This window comes from Anguilla anguilla, chromosome 14, assembly GCF_013347855.1.
Source record: "Anguilla anguilla isolate fAngAng1 chromosome 14, fAngAng1.pri, whole genome shotgun sequence".
NCBI classification, from domain to species: domain Eukaryota; kingdom Metazoa; phylum Chordata; class Actinopteri; order Anguilliformes; family Anguillidae; genus Anguilla; species Anguilla anguilla.
The window spans coordinates 29,128,271-29,142,481 of NC_049214.1; the positions used below are offsets into that span (position 1 = coordinate 29,128,271).

The window sequence follows — 14,211 nt, forward strand, 5'->3', positions numbered from 1 at the left end:
CTTTGACGTCTTCTGGCAACCTACAACCCACCACCAACACCAACTGTGCGGCAGCACTGCTTCCAGCTTCTCACCTAAACTACTCTCTCAAATGCCACTAACTTTCAAATCAGCACCAGATCTTTCAGCAACATACAGCTAAGATCTCTACACCTATAATTAATTCACCACAACATCGTAATGTTATTATTATTATATCACAGCATAATCAGTCCAGAAAAACAATGACAATAAGCAACAATCTCCAAAAAGCCAAAAGAAAAAACACACTTCAGCACAGCGGCATTCCACCAGTGAAAGTAGGCTACATAACCAGCTCCTTACCTTTGCAGTCTTCTGGCAACCTACAACCCACCACCAACACCAACTGTGCAGCAGCAGCAGCAGCACTGCTTCTAGCTTCTCACCTAAACTACCCTCTCTCAAATGCCACTAACTCAAATCAGCACCAGATCTTTCAGCAACACACAGCCAAGATCTCTACACCTATAATTCACCCACCACATCATATAATAATAATAATTATAATATCACAGCATAATCAGTCCAGAAAAACAGTGACAGCACCAAAATGGAAATCAAAATAATCTACACATTTTGCCCTAATTAAAAATATAATCCTCACTCCTCAACAACAATTCTCACCTAGTGTAGCATAAGCAACAATCTCCAATAAGCCTAAAGAAAAAACACAGCGGCACTCCACCAGTGAAAGTACATAACCAGCTCCTTACCTTTGACGTCTTCTGGCAACCTACAACCCACCACCAACACCAACTGTGCAGCAGCAGCAGCAGTACTGCTTCTAGCTTCTCACCTAAACTACTCTCTCAAATGCCACTAACTCTCAAATCAGCACCAGAACTTTCAGCAACACACAGCTAAGATCTATACACCTACAATTAATTCACAACATCATAATAGTTATATCACAGCATAATCAGTCCAGAAAAATAATGACAATAAGCAACAATCTCCAAAAAGCCGAAAGAAAAAACACACTTCAGCACAGCGGCATTCCACCAGTGAAAGTACATAACCAGCTCTTTACCTTTGAAGTCTTCTGGCAGACCCACCTACAACCCACCACCAACACCACCAACCGTGCAGCAGCAACAGCAGCATTGCTTCTAGCTCCTCACTTAAACCACTCTCTCTCTCAAATGCTACTAACTCTCAAGTCAGTACCAGGGCTTCGGCAACAGCTCAGCTAAGCTAAGATCTATACACCTACAATTAATTCACTACATCACAATAGCATCAGATCGCTACATAATCAGTTCAGAAAATACAAAGACAGCAGCAATGTCTAGTCAGCAGCAATCGCTTCTGAACAGCACAGCACCAACGCAGCCATAAACTAGAAGAAAATGATATCAATCACCACAAATTCCTCACAGGAATCAAAAAACGGAGATTCAAACTTAAAAAATATAATCTTCACTTCTTGTCAACAACTCTCACCAAGCATAAGCAACAATCTCCACACAACTGAAAAAAAGCGGAAGTCTTGAGCACAGCGGCATCCAACCAGTGAAAAGTACATAACTATGGTCTTACTTGGTGTCGATTGATTGATGCATCTAGTTGTCTAGGTTGATTGCAGAGCTGGGGATAGAAAGAATGTTTTAAAACTCATGAACATCTACATGCAAAGAACAGCATAGCCTTTCCTACAAACAAAGTAAATGTAAAACCCCTGGTAAATGTGAGGCTTCCTGTAAACGTAAAACAAGCTGATGGTAAATGAAAAAAACCTACTGTGGTAAATGTAGAATTTGTAAATAATTTTTTTAAAAAGCTGGTGAAGGCCCAATTATTTAAGCCAAAGTTTTATCTTTGCATTTTTTATCTTTGCACTTTGAATCTTGGTTTTGTTTGCCGTTTTGGCCTGGGCTCATCCAGGTCTTTTTTGTCTCCTTGTTGCACCGTTTTGTAAATAAAACTACTCTCCTGTACTTTGCAAAACTGCCATGTCACTTTTAACTTATGTTACTTCCCTTTAAAGGCTAAAACAACAAACAAAACCAGGACCATCTTAAAATTAAATCACACTTAACTAATATACCACAAAAGAAAAAAATACAACAGGTGAAATTGTGACATAAATCAAAATAGCCCATGCACCCCTTTGCACAAATAATAAATGGTAGACCAGGCACAAACTCACACAACACAAGTCAATGGCAAAGATGGCCGACAGGTGTGCCCACAGCTGGCTTTCTACACAGGCTGCCAGGCTGTAATTGGCTGTAGGAATTTGAATTTGATTAAGCCAATCAAGAAGCATGAGTGGCAGTCAGTGGGTGGATACCTGTTGATTGATTGATTGAAATTCTTTATGATCATTAAAATACAAGTGGCCCCTCTAGCTAAAGATGCCCCAGATACAGAAATCATCAAAAGGATAAAAACACAATAAAACCCAAAGGCTTATTTCCATTGTGGTCCATTCTTAGCATTTATTATTTGTGCATAGGGGTGCATGGGCTATTTTGATTTATGATAATCTGTTGAATTGTGCCCACTTGTCAAATTAAATGGTTTCATTTTGTCTTGACAGCTCTGGTTCTCTTATCTCATTACATCCCAGGTTAATGCAGGGCGACATAGCTCAGGCGGTAAGGGCGGTTGTCTGGCAGTCGGAGGGTTGCTGGTTCGATCCCCCGCCCTGGGAGTGTCGAAGTATCCCTAACCCCTAATTGCTCCCAACAAGCTGATTGGTACCTTGCACGGCAGCCTTTCACCATTGGCGTGTGAGTGTGAATGGGTGAATGAGAGGCATCAATTGTAAAGCGCTATATAAATGAAGTCCATTACCATTTACCATTTAATGCAGAAATTGCTATTTGTTTATTAACCACTAGAGGGTGGAAGCATACACAAAACTAAGGCATATCTATTGATAAATGGATCTTCATGCAAGATTGGGCTCTGCTAAATGAAATTCAGTGAATACTGCTGCTGTAATCACTATCCATTTAACCCAGAAGTATAATCAGAAAAATTAGGAGTAGAGTGGGGATGGCTGAGTTTTGAGTGATTTTTCACTCCAAGCTGAGTGAAAGTCTCTAGTATAATTGCTGGCAACAAAGTCAAATGGATGCCACAATGCTTTAAATGGTTCTTAAATTAGGCCATCATTGCTTTAATGAAAGAAAAAAGTCACCCGCACCCCTGGTGTCTGCGGCTGTTTTTAGTTGATACTTTCTTAATTGCAAGACACTCGGCACAATGAATGAATCGTGTTCGTTAATGCAATGCCTCACAACATTAGACATTCATTGCTTATGACAACCAAATTTTCAAATGGAGAAACTCCTGGGTTGTAGAAATAATATGAAACTAGAAGACCTCTTTCTCAAAGGATTGTTTTGTTTTTGTTTTTTGTAATAATGTAACACAGTCACACCCCACTCCTCTCCACAGTCAGTCAAAAGCATGGAAATGATTTATTTATCTGAAAGAAACGTGATGGAAGCATCAGTTCCTCATTAACAACATGACCCATGCAGGGAGATGACAATATCTCAATAATGGTCACCATAGAGGCCCATTTCATAAAAACAAAGTGAAGACGCAGGAAAATCGTAACCTCATTATTCCTGCAGAAGTGGCATTTCAAAAGGAAATGTTTAGAGGATAATTTCCTGCAAAAGATGATACTGAAGCGAAGGCCCAGTCTGTAGTACTTTATACTGTATATACTTTTTTCTATTTTAACCATTGTGATGTTTGTGTAATGCTGGGTTTAAGGTGCTGGGAGCAGGCTTGTGCAGAACGAGAGTACAGCGCTGGGACCCAGGGCAGTTCTCCCCCCTGTCAGCTCGTACCCAAGGCTAACACAAACCTGCCACGTCACATGAAGACAGGGTTAAAGAGCTGTGCTTGTAAACAAACGCTTTCAGATTCCTGATTCAGATTGCAGGCCTGAATTGATCCCATATATTACATCTCTGTGCTATGTACAGTAAATATAATAGTCAAGAATATTAGGTGCTCTAGGTGAAAGTGTGTGCTAACAGTGTGTGTAATAGTATGTCACAGTGGAATCAGCTAAGGGTTTAGCAGTTAGGACTCCTGTTTAGGGCAGTTGTAATAGTATATACTTCAGATGCTGAACTTTTGAAAGACACATGGACTCAGGACCAGCTGAGGTAATGATGCTGTCTTTCTGAAGCTCCTCAGTCCGTATAGAATACATTGCACAGATTTCTGCTTCCATGGCAACACGATGCCTCATCCTTCATCCATCAGCAATATCAGCTAATTGAACTGAATTCAGTTCCTAGCTCTTGCCATGGTCATTGTGGTGTCTCATGAGACATCACTGTTTCTTTCTGTTGCGAGTTCCTGTGTGTGCGACAGATGTCGCACTTTGACACCACTCTTTCAATGTCATGGTCATTCCTGGCCGGAATAGCCTGTTCTCTGGGACTGAGCTTTCATTTTTCAAGACCAAAGTGCTCAGCATGTATTGCATTTGGCATTTCTTTCTGCATTTTATTTGAGAGGTTTTTTGCTACCTTGACCTGTTCCTACACATTACTTGAATGCCTTGGATAAGGTGCAACATTGCCAAACCCCTCCAACTGAAAATCTCCAAAATTCATCTCCCAATGTCTCCTTTATTTATTTATTTTTTTACAAAAATCACCAAATATTAAAACTCACACTTGATAGTAGTGTGTAAAGTGTAGATGTATGTGTGTGTGGCCTACAGAGACCTGAGTGAGAGCTCCAGGTCAGTGTTGGACTTCAGACTAACTGAAGTGATTGGTGGGACACATTTTTACAAATTAAATAAATGAATAAATACCAGTGTGATATCGACTGGGAAAAGGTCAGTCTGCAGAAACAACAAATAAGCGTTATGGCAGGGCATGGCTGTTCACAATATTGGACAATGGCTGAGCTCCGTTTTTTTAAATCGCTAAAATATCGCCAAATGTAGCCTATTTAAAAAATAGGCAGTCACAAAAGATCACTAAAAGTCGCAGTGATTTCTCAAATAGTAGTCAGATTTGAGACAAATTCTCCAAACTGCCAAAACTGGTAGGTGGTTTTCAGTCACACAGCACGTTTCCTTGACAACAGATTTGAAATTTTGTGTGCCATGGCAACCATAGTGACGGTTTACAGTTTAAAAAAGACGACGCTAATCAATTTGTCCCTTTCCACGTGTTTGCGTCGTGTCTCCTCCGACAAAGTTGACTGCGTTGGCAGTGAATGTGAATATTATAGTAAAATGAATATAAATGTTCAACTAAGTATGAAGACATTTGAAACTCCCTCGGAACTCGCGCGTAGGCCTACCACCAATGGACATTCATTTATGACACAAGGAAAATAATTCTACAGGAAGGTTTAAAAAACCGATCCTGTACATATTTAAAGCTAAAACCAGTTAAGGATTTAAAAAATCGTTTTCGATTTTACCTCCGAGGGGTTTTTAACTAAAACGTGTTTAAACCCCTGGTAGTGTGGACTTTTTAAGGAGTCTAAACTGGTTTTAAGACTGGTTTTGCTAGTGTGTAAGGTCTAATGTTAAGATATTCGATATTAAACTTGTTCTTTATCATACATTGCAGCTTCTGTAATTACAAGTAGATGTAGTATCAGCGGTAGTCAGCATATTGGGGCGACATAGCTCAGGAGGTAAGACCGATTGTCTGGCAGTCGGAGGGTTGCCGGTTCAAACCCCGCCCTGGGCGTGTCGAAGTGTCCTTGAGCAAGACACCTAACCCCGAACTGCTCTGGCGAATGGGAGGCATCAATTGTAAAGCGCTTTGGATAAAAGCGCTATATAAATGCAGTCCATTTACCATTTACCATGAATTTAGAACGGTGATCATTCCTGATAACAATATTAGCTAGCTACTGATACAATTATGAATTGTCTCCTTTTTGATTTGCACCTAGCTGACTTGAGCTTCGGTTAGTCTAGTGCTTTTGAGGTGTATGCTACTGCTGCTCCATTTTGCATCGCACTACAGCTCTGAGGCCAGCTTTAGAGATGTCCATTGATAGTTTAATACCCTGTGTGATGAAGTAATATTTTACATCTGTGATCAGTGTATAAGGCACCGCAGTTTCTGAAAGATTTGGGATTAATTTTGCTAAGTATATTACCATTCCCATTATGTCATTGCTTAAATAATGCAATTTCAATTGACTACCATCACATCTCTATGTGTGCAAATTTTCCAGCGATTCAACCTGGTGAAAGTGGGAAAAGTATATAAAAAAATTTTTTTATGGCAAAATAACCATCAATTCAAGATGGCAGCAACCAAAGCATACATAGACATATCCCTACTGAGGTGATTATTCACTCTAAGCACATCATAATTTGAGAGGAAATTTAAATTTATTTTATTTATTTATTTTTGGCATCTCCAGTCCCTTCTGAATTTGGAATGCCCAACTCGTGAACTATGTACAAGCATACTCATGCACGGCTCCTGCTGCTGGCTCGGGAGAGTGAAGACAATCCACGGTTCTCCCCCGAAACAGAATAATCGCTTCAACAAAAATTTAATTGATCTATGTACATTCAAATTTTACGATTTAAAATATTATGACAACATTTTTAAAATTTCATGATTAATGTTGTTGCAACCCCCATGCTCAAGGGAAAAATTGGTGGGTCGAGTTGAGAAAGGCTGGCTCTGGTGTTTCTGGGTTCAGTTGAAAGAAGCTGGCCCTGGTGTTTCTGAGTGGGGTTGAAATAGGCTGGCCCAGGAGTTTCTGCGTTGGGTTGAAAGAAGCTGGACTTGGTGATTCTGGGTTGAGAGGCTGGCCCTGATTTTTTCTGGGTTGAGAGGCTGGTCCTGGTGTTTCTGGGCTGGGAGAGGCTGGCCCTCTGGTGTTTCGGCATTGAGAGACTGGCCCGTGGTCTCTCCTTCACTGCTCTCTCCAGGTCCATTTACCAGCACCCCTAAAACAGACATCCGTTATGCTGGCTGCAGATCTCCTCCTATACAGAAGCACACGAGATGCTGTAGCCACAATCAGCTTTTAACTGCCCTCACAGAACAGCAGCATTCGTACCTGTGCTGTATTCACAGAACAGTAGTGGTCCTACATGTACTATACTCAGAACAGCAGGGCTATTGGCATGGACCGGCTCTTGCCTGTACTCATAGAAGAGCAGGTATGCACAGCTGGCTGAGCACTGACTCCAGGTCAGTTTTCTTCACTGTTTCATCATCAAATGACAGCCAGTTTCCATCCTGGTCAGCGCATTCACTGATACAATGACCTGCAGGATTACAGAAGGGGGTGATCACATACTGAAAATAGCTCCTGATCAGACTGACATCATAGTGCTAAAAAACACACAAGAGGGTGAGGGTATCTGGTCCTTCATCGCACAGATGATAAACTAATCTAATTCATCATCATCACAGTTGTTTATTTTAATTAATATTACATTAATTTAGCAGGCATATAATGGAAAAGATGGTTCACATCAGTTTCATACCTGGGTGCCTTATCATGACGCATGCTGGACCCAATATGAGACAGCACACTGGCGAGCCTGTATTCATAACTGCCCGAGGGAGAGGGAGAATCACCCGGCTGTTCTGTGAATCCCTGGCCTGCATGTGTTGGCCTTGCTGTGGGTCTGCAGGCTGAGCAGTGGGGAGATTTGTAGTGGGTCCTGCAGCTTCTCCAACTTCAGCCTGGATTGAGCTGCATAACCTGCACTCTGGACACTGAAGAGTCCTTTACTTAGCCAGGTATGTGCTGCCAGTCTCAGGGTCCAGGCTTCATATACTGAAAGATGGATACTGACTGAGAGACTGAGAGGCTGAAAGAGGCAGTGATTGTAGTTTATGCTCCACAGAGGCAAACTGAGCAAAGCACACGTAGCACTGACACTCTACCTCACATACCTGCAACAACAAAGCACAGCATTTAGCAGTGAGCTCACAGACCACTGTAATACATTGAACACTGACTTCCACAGGCCATAAAGAACAGCAACATATTCAACCCAACCGCACAGACTAAAAAGCACAGCATTCAGCACTGATCTCACAGACCACAAAGCAAAGCATTCAGCACTAACCGACAACTTTGATGTTGCTCAGTGACGTGGGTCCAGCTGCAAGCTTTCCTTGAAGTAGAGTGCCAGACTTCCCACTCACAGGGAATTATAGGAGTCCGTTTTGCTTACCCTCATCCCGCAGCCTGGAGAGTGAACCAGAGAAACAGACGTTGATATTCACAAGCCAGGCAGGGAAAACTATCAATTTCAATTTCCATTGAAATTCATTCAATGAAGGAAATGGACTCAAAGTAAATTCATGCATTCAGTACAAGGCTGAAACTGTGTGGACACCTGCACACAATCCCCGACAGGTGCTTGGAGAGGGTAGTTTGTAAATAGGCAGTTTCTTTAATTTTTTATTTTATTTAGAATTCATCAATTGCAATTTCCTTATTTTAAAAAATCGATAAATATGGGAAATGAACACCTGCTCACAAATCTTCCTGTTTTGCTGAAAAGCTTTTTGACAGCACCCTTTGAAACTTCCTTGCATCGAGCAGAATTTATAAAACTTCATGTACTAACTCATGAGCGTCCTGCAAGACAACAGAGATAGCCTGCTAGTAATGGAGCGGGCTGCAGCCTGCAACAGAGAATCTGACAGGTTACTACCCCACCTATGTTACATCAAACACTATGTCCTCAAACTCATGTGCTGAATAGAACTACATGCTCAATCCCCATTTTGCACCTACTATTGCACCTACAAGTATGTTCATGTTTCCTACAACTATCAGTTTTGACATAAATGACTTACCATTGACTACTACTTTTATGAATCGTTTTATTTGTTCCATTGTTTGTGGAAAATGTGTGGCCTGTATGCACCATAAAAAAAATAATACTCTGGACCTCAGGACTTCATTGGAGAACCCTGCTCTGTGTATACTTATGTGTGCATGTATGTGTAGCCTAGCCTCTCACCTGTTGTTTATACCCACAGAAGTCCCAATTGTTCTGTGAGACTGACTTTTTCTGGGTCTTCAGCAAACCAGTCTTTTTATTACTGCTGCAGCTGTCCTGGACTGAGTGCACATCCACCAGGCACCTGCAGGGGGTGCCAGAGTCAACAAAGAAAGCCAGACAGCTACAAAAGGAGATCCGAGCAATTATGGCTGTAAAAGAAACCAATGTATAAAAAGGAATGCCAGGACTCAGGCTGAGAACACCACGATTAGACTGTAGTTGACCAGATTTTATATAGCAACACAAGAACAGTTTTCAGCTGTCAATCGTTAGATTATCAGTAATTTTAATTAAGAACATCAATGTTCAAGCTTGTTACATAAAAAAGCAGACATGGGCATGAAAGCCAGAAATTCACCTCTGACCTATGGTCAAGATGAAAACACTGATATTGGTGTTAACAGCACTGATGTTTGAATGCAGTACTTCAGCAACAGTAGAGGTATAAACATACTTCAGGAAGTGCGTCGTCATATTTGGCCTCTAGCTGCCCTCCTCTCTCCTGATGTCCTTGATGTAATTTTGTAAACTAATGAGACTCTGGAGAGTGGCATTCATGTAACGTGTTCTCCAGATTTAGTAACCTGTGGTGAGACAAACACTTCTTACCACCGAGTTGTACATAAGTCAGGTAACCGCAGGTCATTCAGACCTGGTGGCAGATTTTTTTTTTCTGAGCAGAGGCTGAACTCAAGGGTCTCAGAGACAAGGGGCAGGAAGATGTAGATGAAGGAAGATGAAGTATGGTGTCACGCTTATGTCAAGCAGTCCAGACTGGACTCCAGTCCAAACGTATGTAATAACGTTAATAAAAATCTTTGAAGAACACAGAGAGTGAAAGATGAGGAATGCAAAAGCTGAACCTATGACAACTTTTCTTAGACACACCTGACAATATTATACATGGCTTTAAGGAAATTTTAATTAGGCCTTGAATTAGTCTTGAAGGAACTTCTTACCCAAGTACTGTGTAATTCAGGCTGTTACTCTGGGTGTCATCCTGACTGACATGCTCTTCCAGGAACTTTTTGAAACTGTTGCGTAGTTCACCAAACTTCATCTCAGCCATAAGAAAGTGTAGAAAGATTGCCACAACTAGGGAAATATGCCTAATTATTTTATATTATTTTCCATTTTTCCTCAGAACAGTATAAATCAGACAGTATGATGAAGGCTTTGAGTGCTAGAGAAGAAAACATTACCTCCCAAGACTGATGGGAAGACAGAAGGATGGGATGGAGTACGTGCCGAGTATATGGACATGGCAGTGTGCTCTGCGCAGTCATGCTTATGTTCTGCGCAGGTGATCGGAAGGAGCCACTGCTTCTGCTGAGGTCAGGACAGTCGGGTTTGTGCAATCTATGGGCAGAGCTGGCAGCACTGCGCAGCTGGTTGTCCAGGCCTGCTCCACTGCGCATTAGGATTGCCTGCTGTGTGCAGTAAATTTGTGAAAGCAGTCCGCTGCATGCAGTTTTTTGTCAGGGCCTGCTCCACTTGTGCATTTTGGTCTAAGAGCCCGATGCTAGGTGCAGTTAGCTGTCTGCCCTGGCTGCTGTTTGCAGTTGTTTATAAGAGCTGGATGCTCTGCGCAGTCAGTCGGAACAGCCGGCTGCTCTGCGCAGTTGGTTGTCAGGGCCGGCTGCTCTGCGCAGTTGGTTGTCAGGTCCAGCTGCTCTGCGCAGTTGGTTGTCAGGGCCGGCTGCTCTGCGCAGTTGGTTGTCAGATCCAGCTGCTCTGCGCAGTTGGTTGTCAGGGCTGGCTGCTCTGTGCAGTTGGTTGTCAGGTCCAGCTGCTCTGCGCAGTTGGTTGTCAGGTCCAGCTGCTCTGCGCAGTTGGTTGTCAGGTCCAGCTGCTCTGTGCAGTTTGTTGTCAGGTCCAGCTGCTCTGTGTAGTTTGTTGTCAGGTCCAGCTGCTCTGCGCAGTTTGTTGTCAGGTCCAGCTGCTCTGTGCAGTCTGTTGTCAGGGCCGTCTGCTCTGCTCAGTCAGTAGTCAGGGCCGGCTGGTCTCTGCAGTCAGTTGTCAGAGGCGGGCTGCTCTGCGCAGTCAGTCGGAACAGCCGGCTGCCCTGCGCAGCTGCTTGTCGGGGCAAGCTGGTCTCTGCAGTTGAAGGGCTGGATGCTCTGTGCAGCTGACGATAACAGCTGGCTCCTCCGCAGACATGGACCGGGTCTTTTTGCCCCTCTTCCATGGCCATTTTTTCTTGTTCTTGTTCTTTTCTGCCTCAGGTTTTCCTGTGTCTTCATCGCGCAATACCTGGGCCCACACATTTAAGAAATTAAAACTTGTGCTTTCTTGACGGATGTACCGCTTTAATAATATATTTTCAATAAGTTGCTTACTAACATGTATTTAATTATTTCTCAATAATAGTTACTATAAACAAAACATTTATACGATTATATTATTCATCCTAGGTCTGTTTCGTGCCATTAAATTAATACCAATGATTTCAACAAATTACGCTAAAAAAAATACGATCATGAACATAAAGATAAAAAAAGACTATGCGATTACTGGACAGAAGCACAACAGCGAAAAAGCATTATCTGCACCCGCTTATGCTGGGCAGGGTCGCGGGCGGTGCTGGAGCCTGTCTCAGCGTGCATTGGGCGAGAGGCAGGAATACACGCCCTCTAGGCCGCCAATCTATAGGGCTTTTCACTTCCGGGTTTTAGGACTACAAACATCAAAATTGCAACACTATTTTTTCTATTTACGAGGCTAAATTTGAATTACGATGCGCAGTGAATTATATATTTATACATGTTAGAGATTCCAGGGTGAGAGCATTTGGCTCTGACTATGCCTACACACCAGAACTAGAGAGTGCTATTTGTTTTACCGTTGAACAGCATAGCTATAAACGTAGCTAGCTATAGATAAACTGCAAAATAACACATCCAGCATAATGTAAACAGAGGGCTAACGCTAATAACGTACGTCAGCTAACTAGCCAAAATTTGCTAGCTATCATACGTCGATTACAACAGTAGTACAACAAGCAAGATAATTACCTGTCCAGAAGAAATACAGCAAGCTCGCCGTCACTTTTGAAGCCTTTCAAATTTCTCAGCTCTCGCCATCGCTGAAAAGCCAATCCGATGTTCACTCTTGTCTTGTCTCTTGCTCGGTTTAATTTCTTTTTGGTCGACATCTTTTCTTCATCAGTCTTTCTTTTCTTGCATTTTTTATCAGTATATGCCGTTGTCGACAAAGGCGGAACTGGTAATTTTGGTAGATATTTCTCTGCCATTGTTGTGGTTGCTAGTATGCTAGGTGTCTAGAATATCTCAACCTAGTGCTTTCTACTAGCTGTCTAGCTTTAAATTAGTACTGTCGGTAATACATCTGTTGTGCAATGTCGGGCAATAAGTGAACGCACGATTTTTCGAAAAACAAATCTTTAAAGTGAACTTATCTACCGGATCATCAATCGGAATGATTCGTTCCCATGCTTGTGCAGCTAATGTGCATGAGTGTCAGGCTGTCAGCGGTAAAGGCGGGCCTTCCCGTGGAACATCCGAGCTATACCATCGAGACATACAAGATCTGGAGACAGCATCTGCTGGGAGCGTGTCATTTAAGCGCATGAAGCCAGTTCATGGAGGCTTCCATGTTTAACCATGGGGCTTTTTGGCTGTAGAGCATGCTCACTGGGCACCTAAACGTGAAAGATCGCGGTAAACCTGTAAAACACAGAGCATTGACGTGGACCAGCTGGGTACCAGGAGAAAGCTTTCAGATAGTCTGACAAACTTGCATCTAGTAGCTGGTTAGCTACAAAATTTTATGGAAGAAAACAAGTGACTCATTGTGACAAAACATTTCTGACATGGTTTCTAATATTTCTGCCTGTTAAAGTAATAATTAATATTTTTATATGAGCATTCGGCTAGTCTACACTTGACTAACGTTAAAGCTAGTTGGTAAGCTAGAAACACTGAAATAGCCAGAAGTTGTGATTACCTAGGTAACTATAGCCTATTATTTTTTACAGGCTAGCTACAACAATCCTGCAGTCAATATGTTTCCTGTACTGTCAGCCATTCTGTGTTATCATAGCTACTGTTTTTATTTTATTTTTTATAACAAAGATAGACAATGACAACCAGGGCCAGCCCAAGGTTTTTGGGGGCCCTAAACAAAAAGTCTATATGGGGCCCTCTGTTTTGGTCTAAAACCACCCCCCAAGCCCCAGCCAGCAAGATTTGGCACCAATAGAAATATATTTAGATGAATGAAAAAGCCATTGTCTTAGGGAACACAATTATTTATTAAAAATATATGTATTTATATATATCTTGGAGGGAGGGGGCCCCAAACCAATCGCAGGGCCCTAAACAAATGTTTACTTTGTTTATTGGGTCGGGCTGGCCCTGATGACAACCCAGATAGCAAGCGACTCTGGGCCAGATCTGCACCGAGTCCGGCCTGGCATTGCTGACTTCGGGCCAGAATCAGATCAGATCCGGCCCGGAGTCACATGCTATCTGGGTACCAAAATAAATAGAAATTTGGTTGGTAAACCAAATACACATAAATATAAATATGAACTGGTGCTTTCTGAAGCTGTAAATGACTTTTCTTTCTTTCTTTCTTTCTTTCTTTCTTTCTTTCGTATCCTACATCAGACTGTGCTTGCCCACTTCAGTGAATTTGCTATGGTGTCTAGCTATTCCTAGCCTATGGTAAAGGCCTTTATATGTGCTTTATATTTTTGGCTATGTATATAAACAATGTGTAGTAATAAAAGAAATGCTTGCTACCTAAATGCAATATTTGCTCTTTTTCATTATTTACAAGAAAAAGTACAGTATGGGCAAAGACAACCTTTCTATGTGATTCACTGTACTGTATTGTTGTTACTATCCTGAACTCTGGTACTAACATAATCTAAGGAGTACAAGGTGGAAATTACTCAAAAAGCCATTGCCTAGCGCCGATAAATGTGCCCCATCACCCCAAAACTGGCCTAGTCAATTATGTTTTTTGTCAGTTTTTTTATCATGAAATACACACTAACAGATGGCAAATACAGCAAAAAAAATATAAACATTTGTTTCCTTCGAAAAGCAGCAGTTTGAGTTTTGTTTCAGTTTTGTTTATCTGAGCACATAAGACTAAGGAAGAAACTGGTCAACTGAAAAGTTGTCCAGCGGATCCTAGTGATGTGCTGAAAAGCAGTC

The 14,211-nt window shown here is 41.9% G+C and overlaps 1 long non-coding RNA gene across 6 annotated transcripts; it reads right to left on the reverse strand.

The window, feature by feature from the left end:
- Nucleotides 1-6,235: 6,235 nt before the first annotated feature.
- LOC118212799 lies at nt 6,236-12,780 on the reverse strand. Of its 6 annotated transcripts, XR_004762309.1 has the most exons (9): nt 12,040-12,779; nt 10,228-11,278; nt 9,985-10,120; nt 9,480-9,609; nt 8,984-9,107; nt 8,078-8,199; nt 7,487-7,901; nt 7,054-7,264; nt 6,239-6,940 (listed from the first exon to the last, which is right to left on the reverse strand). It is a non-coding gene; the product is annotated as an uncharacterized LOC118212799 (long non-coding RNA). The 6 variants fall into 6 exon arrangements; XR_004762308.1 differs by having other exon boundaries at nt 6,236-6,940; nt 9,985-11,278; nt 12,040-12,780; XR_004762311.1 differs by lacking the exon at nt 9,985-10,120.
- Nucleotides 12,781-14,211: the final 1,431 nt, after the last annotated feature.